The sequence below is a fragment of the Lolium perenne genome, chromosome 4 (assembly GCF_019359855.2).
Source record: "Lolium perenne isolate Kyuss_39 chromosome 4, Kyuss_2.0, whole genome shotgun sequence".
Taxonomy (NCBI): domain Eukaryota; kingdom Viridiplantae; phylum Streptophyta; class Magnoliopsida; order Poales; family Poaceae; genus Lolium; species Lolium perenne.
The window spans coordinates 288,822,100-288,838,853 of record NC_067247.2 but is presented as its reverse complement, the minus strand read 5'-3'; the positions used below and the strand labels follow the sequence as shown (position 1 = coordinate 288,838,853).

General features: G+C 41.6%; 1 long non-coding RNA gene across 2 annotated transcripts; it reads left to right on the top strand.

Moving 5' to 3' along the window:
• The first annotated feature begins 828 nt into the window (after window positions 1-828).
• LOC127348961 (uncharacterized) lies at window positions 829-4,431 on the top strand. 2 transcript variants are annotated; one of them, XR_007880045.2, is made up of 9 exons: window positions 829-1,186; window positions 1,340-1,610; window positions 1,683-1,964; window positions 2,047-2,133; window positions 2,795-2,897; window positions 3,064-3,170; window positions 3,644-3,782; window positions 3,936-4,043; window positions 4,191-4,431. It is a non-coding gene; the product is annotated as an uncharacterized lncRNA (long non-coding RNA). The 2 variants fall into 2 exon arrangements; XR_007880044.2 differs by having other exon boundaries at window positions 3,936-4,120; window positions 4,221-4,431.
• The last annotated feature ends 12,323 nt before the right edge of the window (window positions 4,432-16,754 follow it).

Sequence of the window (16,754 nt, the reverse complement as noted above, 5' to 3'; positions counted from 1 at the left end):
ATCTTGAAATTGATCACCACAGACGCCTCGTTGTTGACGGGAACGTCGCCTCCCACTGAATGAACATTTCGCCTTATGAGACAACAAATGTCAAATCTGGGATTTAAAATCTGGTGGGCTAGGGGAACAACCACCCAACTTCAGGTTGGTTCTCTTTTTGTTGCAAATCTTCACACTAGTTAACAAGTTTACTTCATTGCACCTAAATCAGTGACCTCTTCTAAATGTTAACAGAACCTAATCCCATAGCCATGAAATAAACAAGAACAAAATTAACATTTGCTTTATATTCATCATCGGCAAGGGATAGGGTTTTTGGCTCCCTCGTTGGCGACGCAGGCTTGCCTTCAATGGCTCTTTAGGCCCTCAAGGTTTGGTCAACCCTGGCCTCTCGTCAGCGGGTTCATACCCTTTTTTCTCTTATGTTTCGAGTGTCTTTGTAGGATGGTGACCCGGTGGTGATATTCCAAGGTCAGAATAATGTTCTCCGGTTGGTTTCCAACAAATCTGCTTGAATCCGGACGACGTTCATGTTTATTGTTGTGATTTCAGGGCAACATCATCTCCGCCAGAAGCCTCGGCAATGTGGCTGGCACCCCAAACCACATGTCCACCGCTTTGACCATTTGACAACATTGTTGTCAGGGACATCTGTACTACTTAAAAAGTACGAAGGCGTTCCGTCGTCAACCTTCTATCGTGGTACGTCGTTCCGTTTCGTCGCGTTTCGTCATGCATTGCTATCGCCCAAATGGGCCAAGCCCAATAAGTCGGTTTCGTTGTCACAGGCACCGTTTCGCTCGCTCTAGATTCATGTTTCCTCTCGAACGAACAGAGTGGCACGCTAGGGTTCACGTTCACCACCGTGCGCCGCCACCTAGACGCCGCCGCTGCCTACGGCCGGTCGACTCCCCCTTCCAAGGTCCTCGCTATCTGAATCCCGCCCCCACCCTTCCGCCCATCGCAAAGAATCCCGCCGCCCGACTTCATCCGTCCGAGCTCAACCACGCCGCCCTTCTTGAAGCAGCAAGACCGCGCTGACGCTCCCGTAGAGGATAGCGTGGTGTCAGGCTAGGCATTTCGCTTGATGAATACGCGTTCTGCAGGTGGATTCGTAGACCACCTGATCCAATTTCTTGGCCAGAGGAAACGCCCTCGAGGTGTTTGACAAATTGCTATCTAGCTGGTGTGCTTCAGTTGTATCTGTTCAGTTTTTTTTCTTCATCTTCATTAGCAAAATTTTCTACCTGTTGATGTATGATACATGACTAAGTTGTGTGATCTTTATTAATGTGATCCACACACTTAATGATGGACTTATGCCATTGTATCACTTCAGGTTTCGACTCTAGAGTTATTCACCTGAACGCTCGCCTAGGCTGTCATTGTCTGAAACTGCGTCGCTGGGGACGGACAAGAAGAGCAGAGAAGCCGCCGATTCGCTTCCCTCCATGCTTTCCGTGGTTGTGAGTGAGCTGTTTACGTACATCCATCCGATCACCTGTTTCATGCCAATGTCACCTTTAGGGATCAACTTGGGAAGACCTGCCAGCCAACTGTACTTTGAGGTGCTCTGTGCCATCAACAAGAAGGTTCAAGAAAATCTAGAGGTTTGTTCTCACTCCTATCTGTGCCCAATTGTCATTGAGCTCTAATGAAATCTCTAAATTTCCTCTGCGCAGATTATTCGTTTGCACAAAGATGTACCAGAAAAGGAAAGCATATATGCGCTGTTCAATTTTTTAACTCTCGATGCTACCATTGCCCAGTTCATCGTGCAGCTGGAGGAAGTATGTATATATGACTCGCATCAATGTAAATCTGTTTCGTCGAAACGAACAGTTGCATCAAGTAAAGAAACTGACATGGTCATTAAATGTAACCTTATCACATCAAAGCATTAGTCAAAGCGCCGCAGAATACATGGTGCTTGACTTTGGTTGAGAGTTGGTTTTGGCTTTAAGGTCTGCTAGCTACTATGAACAAACCAATTTCAGTTTTCCATTCTATTACTAAGCTAACAGTAGTGTGTCTTCTTGTGTGAAGTGAGACTGGTCGGAATCAAAGGAGCATTTCATTGTCTTCCTCGCAAATGTGCACATTAAACTTGAGCCAAGGCCTGATCCACTCAAGGCAAGCTCCTCTATCGATATTTACTTTGGCAGTTTGACTCTGTGGATATAAACGTGATGAAGCATAAGATCAATGGGCATTCCATACATATGAAATCTGGTGGTAACCTTTGAATAAAACATGATATTTTCTTCAGTTTATAATGATTATAAAATATACAGGAATTTTTTATTTGGTTGGTAGCCATTTATTCCGTTCAGTTCTATGTGATGAACTGCTGATTGTTGGTGTACTTTGCCATCACATACGTGGACAGTTTGATTTTTTTCTCTTGACATTTATTTTACATCCATATTACTGACATCAGAATTTGCGGCCCCAAAAGGGCAGTTGCTTGCAAAAAAAAATGCCAGATGACTTTATTGCCTTACATGACATGATGAACATTATTATCATGAAATTTCTGTAACCATTTCTCTGAACAAAGTTCTCGGGTAGTTAATAATAATGACACCCTCCATTTACCATGCTTTAGCTTCTACATTTTGTTTATCGATGCTTGTTGAATGAGCGTAGTTGTTCTTTCACTCATGAAACAGCTTGATGATTAAGTTGCTGACGTAGTCTGAATAAGTTTTGTTTATCGGTGCAATTTTCACAAAAGCATGGTTTGAGGTATGTTATTCCACATTATTTTTAATTTGTGTACATTACTGTGCAGATAATTTTGCAAATGCAGAAATCCTCCAGGTGCACAACCACTGGAAGTTCAGCAGTGAAGGATTTTGCACCTAGATTTTTATCTTCTCATCCGGGGTGAATAAGTAAATATCCAGTTTATGCCAGATTGTCTTTGCTACATTTTTCACAATGTAATTTGAACATTCTTAATTGTCGTATCAAGTACCAGTGCTTGTTGCAAGAATATATCTTTGAACGGTATCCTTCATTGTGTTAAGATGGCATATAAGTTGCATCAGTTGCTTGCAGGAAACATTAGTATTGTGACTGGTGAAAATATCCGGCCATCTTATGCTGGAGATGAGGAAGAACTCTTAAAGAAAGTGGTAACACCTATCTAACGTGTCATTAGAAAGGTACTTTGATAAACCACGAATATCTGAAATCCCAAATTGGTCTGTTCTACATATAATTGTGGTAGTTTTTTAAGAGGCAGGAAAAAAGCAAACATGTTTAAATGTAACCTTATCACATCAAAGCATTAGTCAAGTAAAGAAACTGACATGGTCATTAAATGTAACCTTATCACATCAAAGCATTAGTCAAAGCGCCGCAGAATACATGGTGCTTGACTTTGGTTGAGAGTTGGTTTTGGCTTTAAGGTCTGCTAGCTACTATGAACAAACCAATTTCAGTTTTCCATTCTATTACTAAGCTAACAGTAGTGTGTCTTTATTGCCTTCCATGACAGGATGAACATTATTATCATGAAATTTCTGTAACCATTTCAGCCTTGTGTAATTATGATGATATAAATGAGTACTTCTGGTTTGTTTACAGCCTTATTTTCTGGCAACATACTGACAGTCTTTACAAATTGTTGAACCAGTTCTATCGCATTGGCCTGAAAGAAAATTCATTCATTGCAAAGATGAGGACACTATTTCCAAGTATTTGTGACTACTTGTGCGGTAGCTGAAGATGGCATTTTCATTTTATACATACTCCATCTATACATACTCTCAGAGGTGACTGCTCCAACAGTATACTTTTTCACACGTGCTCCTGTACTGCAGATTAACTTTAGTATTTTCAGTTGGAATGGTATCTTTTTGCAAAATTGATGAATTAAATATATGCTTATCTTCTTCAAACGAAGGGCTAAACTGGATTTTGGGCAGGTACAAAGAGTAGTGAAATGGTCTTGTACTACAGGGTTATAATGGTAGCCAACTTCGGGACAGAGATATCATAGCTGAAGCTATACTGTTTACGGAACTAAGAGAAGAGTTAGGTCCTACTCTTAAACTATCTAATGACTGGGCCTACTCTTAAACTAGCTCATGATTGCATACAAAATTCTTAGGTAAATTCGTGGTATTTTTCTGGACAAATCAATTCATATTTTGATTTTTTCTATTACTTATTAATGAAAGGTTCTTCATGACTTCCATTGGAGACTTTAGTTACTGGTATCACCATACATCCAAAGGTCCATGGAGCTTCTCTGTTGCTGATCATGGTTGGCATGTACCAGACTGCACCACAGTAGGAATAAAGGTATCGCTGCCATTACGATATACATAATATAAATATTGTCCTGATCTATATAGAAAAAATTACAAGTAGTTTAGGATGACTGAACATCCTGTCGCAGTCAATATTTGCTAGGAAATTTCTCTTCCGCTCCAGAGGGTATGTATAGTCCTTATTTTGTCAATAATCTAATTGTGTGTATACATTTGGGAAAAAACATAATTGCTTCTATGTTAGACGGATGCGGTGGGAGATTTACCTGGTTGTCAGAATCATCATAAATAGCTTATAAATTCCATATGTAGTTTATTATAATCTCATTTAACTTGGAAAGTAAGGGTAACTAAATACATTAGAGCAAGTGAATCTGTATATTGAATGCGCTCTTTGAGTTATGGTGCTTTGTTCGTTCATTCCGTACAAAAACATGACAATCAACATAATAAGGTATGAAATCTTATGTCCTCTTTGTTTTAGCTCTACAACTTACAAAAACATTTTCAACGATAACTTATTGTTATCATCCGGCTACTTGGCATCAGGCGGTGCAGATATTCAAAGATTAGGGAAGTGTCTTGGGCGGTCAACAACCATGCTTCGTTTTAGCTAAAGTGCGGAAGATTGCATTTCATGAAACAAGTAGAAGAAATTATATGCCAAGAATTTTATCTGCACTGAGAAAAACTACTTGTAGCTGATTCAATGTATTTACCGTTCATGCTGAAATATTTTCCTTTGTTTATTTGCAATATGTTTTTTTGTATGATGACCTCCAGTGTAAGCCTTAAATTATTGGTCATCATTGGAAGCTCCGACAGGTGTTTGGGAAGAGAAGTATGGTGTTCAGAGCTTACATAAAATGCTTTTGGTTCTACACCTATATAATCTCAATTATGGTCACTAGAGTTCGTTAAACTATTTTGTAAACATAAAATGGTTTATTTATAATTACGAAATTGAATTGGACAAACTTGCACACGATTGGCTACTTGATTCTTACAAACTCGGAGAGAATCGTCAACTCAGACTTCTCATAACAAAACTAAAAACCATAAATGCGTTCATCATATTTTTAAAAACGCACAAATATATGCTAACAAATTTTAGAGAATGTTCATGATGCTTCCTAATGTGCATTATACCTTACAAGCAAATATTACATTGGTGAGTCATGAGAATATGTTTTTCCCGTTGCAACGCACGGGTATTTTACTAGTATACATGATAAGGCAGGTTATCGCCATGTTGACATAGCCTTGAAAGAATAACAACATGATCATTGTAGGACAAAGAGGCCAAACAAGAATACCAATTTCTCCCAAACATTGACTACAAAGACCACAATATAAGAATATGGAACATGTATCCATTTATTCACATGGCATTGATTCCACCTTCCAGACGTCCTCTCGAGGACACATGAAGCTAACAAAGGATGACTTGGCATAGAGTTAAACAAAGATTCGCAACACTCCCCTACTCATGGCAAGAAAAATGAAGTTTGGGTCAAGGTGAACCAGCGTGGATGACCATGGAAGAACCACATGCATTTAGGGTTTACAAAGTTAATCTCAAATAATGTGTCATCTTGTTTTAGGTACTTGGCCGATATACTTATGGTTTTTTTTAGTTCTTTGTTCGCGGTCAGCGCCAAGAATCAACGAGCAGATATTGGAATCCATAGAATATTATTTGTTTTATTTTTTAACTTATTACTAGACACAACTTGAAAGAAATATTTATGAGTGGTTTAGGTATTGATCTTCAATTATTTCTACAATTATAATTTCCCAGTACTACACTAGAACCACTACTAAGATATTTGTTAAAACTAAATACGTTAGAGATTCTTATCATGATCAAGGATATCAAAATATGCATGCGCAATCACACACAAACTCACACGATACATATGTATGCACTGTATAATTTATACAAATATGAAACAATATTTCAAAGAAAACTTCTGCTACAACATACAGTTTAAATTGTGCCTAGCAAACTTTGTAACGATAGAGCTTTAAAATTGTATACAAAGAGTATTAAACTAATGTTCTAAAATATTTATATGGTTAACTCTATCATTTAATTAATATAAAATTGTATATATTAATACTATGATATGATAAAGATAATTTTAATATAAGTATAGAAGTTTAGTATAAAATATATCTATTTTCATTTCACCCAGCTTCACAATTTGTTCGGACCATCTACATGGAAGCTAAAAAGTCTGAATTACCAAAGAGGTGGCACTCTAGGATGGGGTATTGCACAGCGAAGATTTCTCGTGGGGGTACAACCATGGGCGGACTTACCGTCCCTATTGCCCGGGCGGCTGCCCGGGCTTCTCTTCCCCGGCGTCTCTGTAACGAAGCTGTCAGCACAGCGTAAAGATTGACTCGATCGTGTGGTTTTCCCGGGCTATTCCAGCAACGAGCGAAAATATTGGGCCAGGATTGCTCTAAATGCCAGTCCAGCCTTTGTCTTGGCCCATTGGTCATGTTGCTCCACGCCATGCCCAAACTGATTGGTCCCTGGAAAAAATCCTCAATCGACGTTCTCACTTCCTAGTTCGTGAAACCCTCGTCCGGTCGTGACTCTTGAGCTCATCCAAGGTTGCAATCTTCTGTCTCCCGACGACGGAGCCCCCTTCTGGTTCCTCCGACGGCGAGCCTGCGAGGCCACGAGCCAACGACGCCCAAAGCTGCGGTGATGGCCTCCAGCAACGTCGGCGAGCCTAGCGCCCCGCAGCCCGCGGGCGGCCGCCATAAGCGGAAGCGAGGCAGCAGCGTTCCGGCGAGTTTGGCGACCGGGAGGGACGAGGCTACTCCGGCGAGCGGCGGTTCGAACCAGGGCCGGTGGACTGGCTCAATCTCGTCGGCTACCGGAAGAAGACAACTAGGTATGAATTCCTTCCCATATTTTTTATTTTACCACTGTTGAATGTCCAATTTTAGATTAATATAGTGTCTAATTTGTTGAAATGAACTTGAAGAGCTTATTGTTGAACAAAAAATTGTTTAAATTTCAGAAATGACAAAAATTTTAATTGACACAAGAAGCTTACCACAACAAGAGGGTCCACAACCGCAATCACATGGGGGAAATGAGGTGGAGATGCATGTTTTTAATCCAGATGATATAGTTTGTGATCCCGCTCTTCGACAACAAATTAATGATTACCATCCAGATGTTCAAGACCAAGTGAGAAGAGCATATCTTTTGAAGGGTCCAACACAACCAATTGTGAACTTTCCTAAGAAGAGATCGAGGGGGTTTTCAAAAGATTGGTATCACACGTATGATTGGATAGAATATAGTGAGTCTCAAGATAAGGTGTATTGTTTTCATTGCTTTCTCTTTAAGCAAATTGGAAGTACACAACGCTTTGGTCATCAATTCTTCACCAAAACCGGTTTTAATGATTGGAAACATGTTTACAAAGCTTTGCCCGGCCATATTGGAGGCATAAGTAGTGACCACAATAATGCAAGATTAAATTGTGATGATTTTCGCAATCAAAGACAAAGTGTGTCTAGCAAGCTATCTCGTGCAATGAAGAAGTCTGAAGAACTTTATAAAATCCGTTTGACCTCGTCAATGAGTTGTGCTAGATTTCTCATTGGTCAAGCTTGTCCTTTCGTGGCCATAATGAATCTCTTGGTTCATTGAACATGGGAAACTTTCGTGAGATGGTTGAATGGTATAAAGGGAAGGATGACAAGGTAAAGCATGCTTATGGGATGGTAGAAATTGCAAGATGGTTTCTCCAAAAAATCAAAAGGATCTTTCTAAGTGTTGCGCACAAGAAGGGATGTTCTTATGGAAGAACATCATCAAATTTTATGAACACATCAAGTGCATCTTGCAAAAGAAGGGATGTTCTTATGGGAGAACATCATCAAAATTTATTGGATATGCTTGAGAGGGGCGAGCTATCTCGTGGAAGAGGTTTGAATCAAGAAACAAGTCTCACTAGACCCGGGGATACAAGGTGGGGTTCACATTATACAACTTTGCTTCGTTTGGACAATATGTGGTTGGCAACATTAAAAATAATTCGTTTGGTCAATGATGAGAGTCGTGGACTATCACAAGCGGCGGGTTTAATTGAGAAGATGGAGGACTTCAAATTTGCTTTTATTTTGAAGCTGATGATAAAGTTGCTTGCTATCACAAATGAGCTCTCACATGTCTTGCAAAGTAAGGATCTAAATATTGTTCATGCAATGGAACTAGTTAAGGATGTGAAAAATCGGTTAGTATCCATGAGAGAAAGTGGTTGGGAGGCCTTGTTTGATGAAGTGCAATAATTTTGCATTGCCAAGGGTATTCCGGTGCCACATATGGATGAGCAAGTACCGGTTCGAGGTCGTTCAAGACTTGATGGGATGACATACACTAAGCTTCATTTGTACAAAGTTGAGATTTTCTACGTTGCCCTTGACAAGATATGTGTTGAGATGAACCATCGCTTTTGTGAAGCTTCAAATGAGGCATTAGATTGCTTCTCTTGCCTCAATCCAAAGAACTCTTTCTCAATGTTTGATGTGGAGAAACTTGCTCGCTTATCTACCATATATCATGCGGAATTCTCTAATGGTGATCGTACAACCATAAGAGGGCAACTTGAGACTTACATTCACAATGTGAGAATCCACTCCGCCTTCTCTACTTGTGGGGATCTTGAAAGTTTGGCTATGAATATGGTTGGAAGAGAGAAATATTTGGTTTTTCCATTGGTGTGCAAACTTATTGAGTTGGCTTTGATATTACCGGTGTCAACGACATCCGTTGAGAGGGCTTTCTCGGCAATCAAGATAATCAAGTCAAAATTACGTAACAAGATGAAAAATGATTGGTTCAATGACTTGATGATATGTTACACGGAGCGGGAGATATTTAGGAACTTGATAGTGATGATATTGCTAAACTGTTCCAAGCGATGAAGACAAGGAAAGGACATCTACCTAAAAGGCCTAATCCTAGTTAGGACATGATTGACGGCATGCATTTGGACACGGTGCATTTGGACATGTGTTTGGACAAGCTTTTGGGGTCAAGCATTCAAGTTTTTATATTGTCTAGTACCGATGAACATTTGAGCTTTTTGGTTCATCGTTGTAAATGTTAAAAATCTCGTATTTAGTAACGAAAATTTCCATGTGCTATTATGCATTTTTATGTACGATGTCCATCTTTATCCATGAAACCTTTTGTTGAGAGTTTATTTTCCTTGTCGAATGTCTATGTTAGTTGATGTGTACGAGAATTTTTTTTCACACTTCAGATTGCCCAGGCTTTGAAAATTTTCTGGGTCCGCCTATGGGTGCAACAGACATTCTGGCAATAGAGAAACCCCTTGGTGTTAAGAGGCAGTAGGGATTCAAAGCCTCCTCTACTGCCATGGTTGGTCGTCACTCTACCATAATCTTCTGGAAACAATTTACTGGCGTTGCATTGCTTCTGCATGGAAAGGTAATCACAGCCGATGACCTTAAGATTAGAGGATGGACACATGGTCCTATATGCAAGCTATGTCGAATTCACCCGGAAACATTAGTTTTTTGTTGTTGTGCACATTAGTTTTTTTTTGTTGCACCCACACAATGAATGTTGGCCTGGACTTTTGGTGAAGCTCTACCACTGTTTCTTCACATTTTTAACACATTTACTTCACTTAACCTAAATTACCAGGCTCTTCTAAATGTTATCAGAACCTAATGTCATAGCCATGAAATAAACAAGGACATAGTTAACATTTGCTTTATCTTCACCAGTCGGCAAGGGAGAGATGAAAGACGATCAGTTCGGCAATAATTTAAACATAGAAATATTATAGTTCATACAAAAGTTTAAATTTAATTTTAAGAATTTCTAGAACATGTGTATAGCTCATACAATCATTCTACCTGACACTCCAACAATTTAGTCTCTTTTGATCACCCGCAAGTTCTCAACCAGATTATCTTGTAGTTGTCAATGAATGACTTCGTCACGAATTAATTTAGTCACGATACATAGTCAGGAGACTATGGACGTCGTAATACCGAGATGGCCCCGATTGTATCTCTTCATCGTTGAAGGATAAATTCGTCATTTTGACATATCTACAATGACATACTTTCCGGTATATCTAAAATCCACCTTAATAATTACCTAGTTACGAAGTAATCGTTTGATGACTGCCTAACAAACTATCATGTATCCAAGTGTATGATATTCTCATGGTTGGGGGCCGCTAGAAAAAGATAATACCTATCATTAGAAAATATCGACAACACATTGACAACGTGTTTTGCGATATATCAATGGTTCTATCCAACATCATTGTTCACCCTACCAATGTGTTCTCATGTATCATTGGTAAGCTTATAATACTTTACATATACCCATGGTTAGGAAAACAAGACCATCGAAAATATTTGATCTAGTGTAGAGGCCTAGCTAGGGATCTAGTTTGATGTTTATTATTACAAACATGTACTAAGGTTTTCCTCCAAATCTCACAAGAACTAATATAATTAAAACACTAAGTATAAACATGATCATAAACATGGAAGTAGAATAATAATATCTTTATTATTGACTAGGATATATTTCCAACGGAAACTCGGTCCACCTTTTATCATAAGGAAACACATCGAAATCGGTACACACCCTTTACGATCTGCATTATTAAATATTGCAAGGATACAAAAATATCTAATGCGATTACATTAACAATTTGTGCATTGTTTTCATTGTCAACATCTCATTCTAATACACCTTGTTCAAACAAACATTCTAATACACCATGTTGCTTGGCAACCATCGCGGCTGATTTGAGGACACAAGACACCTTCTTATTATTATTGTATGTATTGTCTCATGATGACAAAGAGACCTAGGAAAGTCCTTGTGACCGATAATCAAAGCACGACTCATTTTTATGAGGAAGAACCACATCTTGCAACACTTCTGCGCTTTAAAACACTACAAATTGGTATACATGTTTGTTATCATCAATTATTTTATTTCAGAAACGGCGGGAACATTTATATACACCAGATGAACTAAACACATTCAAGACAATCATACAAAATAGTGTTATCGTATCTATGCACACAAAAGTAGAGTCTCTAGTAATTTTATGTTCGACGATGAATACTATAAGATATGCCATTTTAATACAAAGTGCGGAGCATGCACATGTTGTAATACAATTACTAAATCCAAATTCAAATGCATTATTTTTGCCAATGTTTGATTTATACTCTAGAAGTTTCCATAGTTAGACTCGCCTAATAATGCATAGAACCACTACTAAGATATTTATTCCACTGTATGGTTTAGAGATCTCTATCAGGAATTCTTGATACATAAGGATATTAAAAATGTGTAGACAAACTCACATACATATACTCAAATGTATATGTATTCACTGTAGAATTTACACAACTATGAAACTAATTCGAGAAAGAGATGTTACAACATAAAATTTAAATTTGGCACAAGCAAACTTTGTGGTGCAATATGTTAAATGTGTGACAAATAACACTATAATTAATATTTTGAAACATTGTTATGTATTTGTGTTGTGCTCAATAAGATTATAACACGATAAAATTAAGTTTAAGACAAGTCAAAAAGTTAAGTATAAGTTTTAGGTACATACTTTTCCATTGATACATTGATGAAATTCACCATAGTTCGGGTGCGCTCCACCCTTCCGCCTCATCTACGTCAGACGGCAGCGTGCGACGCCTGATTCCCTCATCTGGTGGGACTGGGAGCCAGCCGTGAGGACTTCCCCTCGACGTCTTTGTCTCGGTGGTACAGCGACCCGATACTCCCGGATGCGCGACTTGTGGGATTGTAGAGGAAGAAGGCTGACAGCGTCGAGTTCAAGGATGCTGAGGATTTCTTCTAGTTTTCAACAACACATAGCCTGTGTGTCTTTGTTAACACCACACTAGTTCATAGATCTATTGCTCATCAATTGGAGGTTACAGCCCATGGATTTCAGCAAGTTCTAGCCATTAGAGGAAGGAAGAGGAAGGTGGCGGAATACATGAGGAAGGAGAAGATCGAAAGCAGAGAAGGCCGAAGCCGTTCCGTTCCAAGCCGCCTTCATCCGTAGTCGTTCCCTTTGTATATGTAGACGCTGCATCACGCTGCTTCCGAGAAGCTCAAGCCCAGTAGGAGCAGCCCATGGTCCAACCCATGGTGATATTAGGAATGGTCGCTAACATTCCCCCCTCCTTAAAAGCCGGCTTGCCCTCAAGCCGCCACCACGCAGCACCACCAGGGTCCCACTGAATGCTCGAAGAAGCCCTCCTATGTTCATATCCAGTGGAAAGAAGCAAACAACCTCCTGCAATGCACATAGAAGCAGCTCCAATAGAGTAACCAAGCTTCACTATCAGGAGTGGAATGATCCCACTCTTTGGTTGTTGAATGTGCCGTCGCAAGTGTTCAAAGTTATAGAGAGCAACCTTGCCCTGAGTGCAGCAAGAAAACAAGTCTGAAGTGAAATAGGGTATAATGACCAAGATCCCACGAAGTAGCTAGCGACAAGTAGCAAAAGCAGCTCTCACTAGACTAGGGATCTGTAATGGCAGATCCCACGAAGGCCAAGGTTTCAGTACAGGGTAATGCCATGGGTGCAGCTCCATTAATTTAACCATCCAATTTAGTATTGTCGCGGCCTCAAAGCTACAGTTACACAGCTCATGCAATGAATTTTCGTGCAAACAGGCTACTCCACTATAAGCAGTCAACAGTACAACCAGCTCATATTCTAGTGCACTCAACATGGTACCCCTGCCAGACCATGGTTGGCCTAAATCCCAGGGAAGGAATTGAATCAGGTTACCTGTTGTTGCAGACTGAAAAAATGGCCAGAGCACCACTTCACTGTGGCTCATCACAAGAACCATTAAATGCAGCTCCAAAGACAAACCAGGCTTAAGTTTATCTAGAATCACCAAGTGTTGCATCTTGTCAGCTAAGCTTGTGCATTTCTCCTCAAATATTGGCGACAATGACGTCTTCGGAGAGATTCTGAACAACTCAAGAGTACCATGTGGTTGCATTGTAACTGGCTCGAGTGTATGGGCAAAGTCATTGTACATGGTGAGCTGAATTTCCGCCGTAATAGGTAAGTCTTGGACATCATGTGGTGTATCAGAACTCAGGTCTGCTGAGGTAGTCACAAGAGTATCATCAAGCACTTGAGGGACCGGTTAGAATCAGATTCAACCAGCTGAGGAATGGAGAGGGGCACTGAAAGGGTCGTCGGCGTGGCCATAGGCAGTGGTAGGGAACATGGAAGCTTGTTCTTCGGCTGGAGGCAGGGCACTGTGAGCTGGAAACTCCCCTCGTGAACCACACATGCAAAAGGTATAACATTAGTTGTGGTAGCCGATGGCACTGCAGGCACACCGGCGACGAAGCTGTAAACATCCACCACATCCCTTGCAGTAACAAGCACAAGTGGTTGTTCCACGCTCGAACAAACCATTAGCTTCTCATCATCATGCGTCACAGCAGTGTCAGAGACATCAGGTTTGTCCAGCAGCACCAACATGGACGCCAACGCATCAGAGCAGCTGGAGTCCACGATGTCACGCATGGCTTGTGTGAGTATGGCTGCTGGCACATCTGCAGCAGGGTCTAGGCACACTGCATAACTGGTCGATGGTGGCGCCATGGTGAGGTCGGACTCGAGTGTTGTTGATGACGCCGATTCCGTAGTCGCTAGAGTCGACGCGCTAGGACCAAGCATGACGTCCACGCTTGGATCAGGCCCAGTCACAGATGAGTACGCCACAAGGATAGGAAGCAATGAAGTAACTGGGTCGGGAACCTCCTCAGCGGTACACGCAGTAGATTGAGAGCATGGGCTACCACTTGGGCATATCGTCGAACACTTGGCGGGCGGTGGGGAAGTAAGGTCGGAGTCGTGTGAGGCAGACTTTGTTACCACTGAAACCTCCGCAGAATCGGCCGTGTCCATCCCGTTGAGGATGCTCGCAGTTGGCTTTGATGTTGGTGTAGACTCAACGAGCGCGGCCGCTAGGTTGAGGTCATGGTCGTGGTCGTCCGCCAAGGACGCCGTTGGGGTCGACGCGACGTCGAGGTCCTTCTGGTACCCAGCAAGCATACCATCTAGCGATGTTGCTATTGCCGCCTTCAGCTCCGCTGCTAGGGCCGCCTTAATCTCCGATGACACCTGCGCCGCGATGAGCGGGATACGGGCAGCATACTCCGCGCGACGTTGTGCTCGCTGGTCCTCATACTCCATACGACGCCTCGATTCCTCGACCTTCCACTCGGCGTGGCATCGCTGTTGCGGGAGCTCCACCGACACGAACGCGCGATCACGGCAGGCAGCTCAAGCTAACCCGTGCAACAAATGTCGTCCAGTAATTTTTGTGCCGTAATACCCATCTTAACCATAAGATCTGGAGTGGGATGGAGTAGTCAATTGTATTTTCACCTCTTGTACATCAACGGATGCGCTTACCGTAGCAGTTGTGTCTTGCGAGAACAATCGGAGGGTGGGGATCCCCTTCTAATTCCCTACGGTAATGCGGTCTATGATGGGTTGCATTGGCCGGCGAAGGACCATGGTTGCGACCTGGTAGTTGTCGAGGTCGGAAGATATCCAAGTGATATAGGCCGGCGAGGACCCAAGGTCGGATTTGCAACAAAGGGTGGGTGGGCGAGGTAGCGGAGGAATATGATTGGCTAAGACCTTATACCGGGCCTCACACCAAAGGAACTGTGGACGGGGAATATGCCCGGTTGGCACCAAGGTTAAGATCTCTTATGGGTAAAGCAACACACCTCTGCAGAGTGTAATGAATCGTGACCTGTCACTCCCTGTTCCGGGATATGGAACTGCGAACGCTGCCGAAAAGGAACTCCATGAAGTTCTAGTAAACCGGTGAAGGCTGGCGGACATAGTTCTTCTAAATAAAAGCAACCTTTTAAAGAAATGGTTATGAAAACCTGCATTGGTATTAGACTTTCTGGTCTAATGTTGTAGCTAGTGCATTAAACACCTCTTTCCTATAATGAACTTGTTGAGTACGCTCACTCATCCCACTCTTAAATCCCCTGCTTAGATATGGAGGCATCGAAGGAGGATCTACAGTGTAACTCGAAGACCGAGGGGTCAACAACTACTTCAAGGGAAAGAAACTTGTCAGAAGAGTCAAACACCACATCCAGCAAGGATAAAACCTAGCTTAGCAATAGAAAGGAACTAGTTTCTTAAACCTAGCTCCTATTTAGCTAGAATCTATTCATAGCCTCTATAGCTAGTTAAATACTCTACAAATAGAGTTCGTGATAAGACTAGACTACGAGTCGTTCTTCTGGAGTTTATTTGCAGTTTTACCTCATTGTAAAGTAGGAGACTGTGATGATCTTATGTAACAGAGTAAATGTTGTAATTCTATAGACATGCCTTGGACCCGCATATGTTTCTGTTGTACCACTCTGAGCGATATAATACTAGTGAAACTGTGTTTCATTGATGTTATATCAGACTTGCATACTACACCATGCCCATAAAAGGCAGGCTACAAAATAGATGCGTTGTTGATACGTCTCCAACGTATCGATAATTTCTTGTGTTCCATGCCACATTATTGATGATATCTACATGTTTTATGCACACTTTATGTCATATTCGTGCATTTTCTGGAACTAACCTATTAACAAGATGCCGAAGTGCCAGTTGCTATTTTCATTGCTTTTTGGTTTCGTAAATCCTAGTAAAGGAATATTCTCGGAATTGGACGAAATCAACGCCCAGGGTCCTATTTTGCCACGAAGCTTCCAGAAGACCGAAGAGGAGACGAAGTGGGGCCACGAGGTGGCCAAACCATAGGGCGGCGCGGCCCAGGCCTTGGCCGCGCCGACCTATAGTGTGGGCCCCTCGTGTGGCCCCCTGACCTGCCCTTCCGCCTACAAATAGCCTTCGTCGCGAAACTCCCAGTACCGAGAGCCACGATACGGAAAACCTTACTGAGACGCCGCCGCCGCCAATCCCATCTCGGGGGATTCTGGAGATCTCCTCCGGCACCCTACCGGAGAGGGGATTCATCTCCCGGAGGACTCTTCACCGCCATGGTCGCCTCCGGAGTGATGAGTGAGTAGTTCACCCCTGGACTATGGGTCCATAGTAGTAGCTAGATGGTTGTCTTCTCCTCATTATGCTTCATTGTTGGATCTTGTGAGCTGCCTAACATGATCAAGATCATCTATCTGTAATACTATATGTTGTGTTTGTCGGGATCCGATGGATAGAGAATACTATGTTATGTTAATTATCAAGTTATTACCTATGTGTTGTTTATGATCTTGCATGCTCTCCGTTATTAGTAGAGGCTCTGGCCAAGTTTTTGCTCTTAACTCCAAGAGGGAGTATTTATGCTCGATAGTGGGTTCATGCCTCCATTGAATCT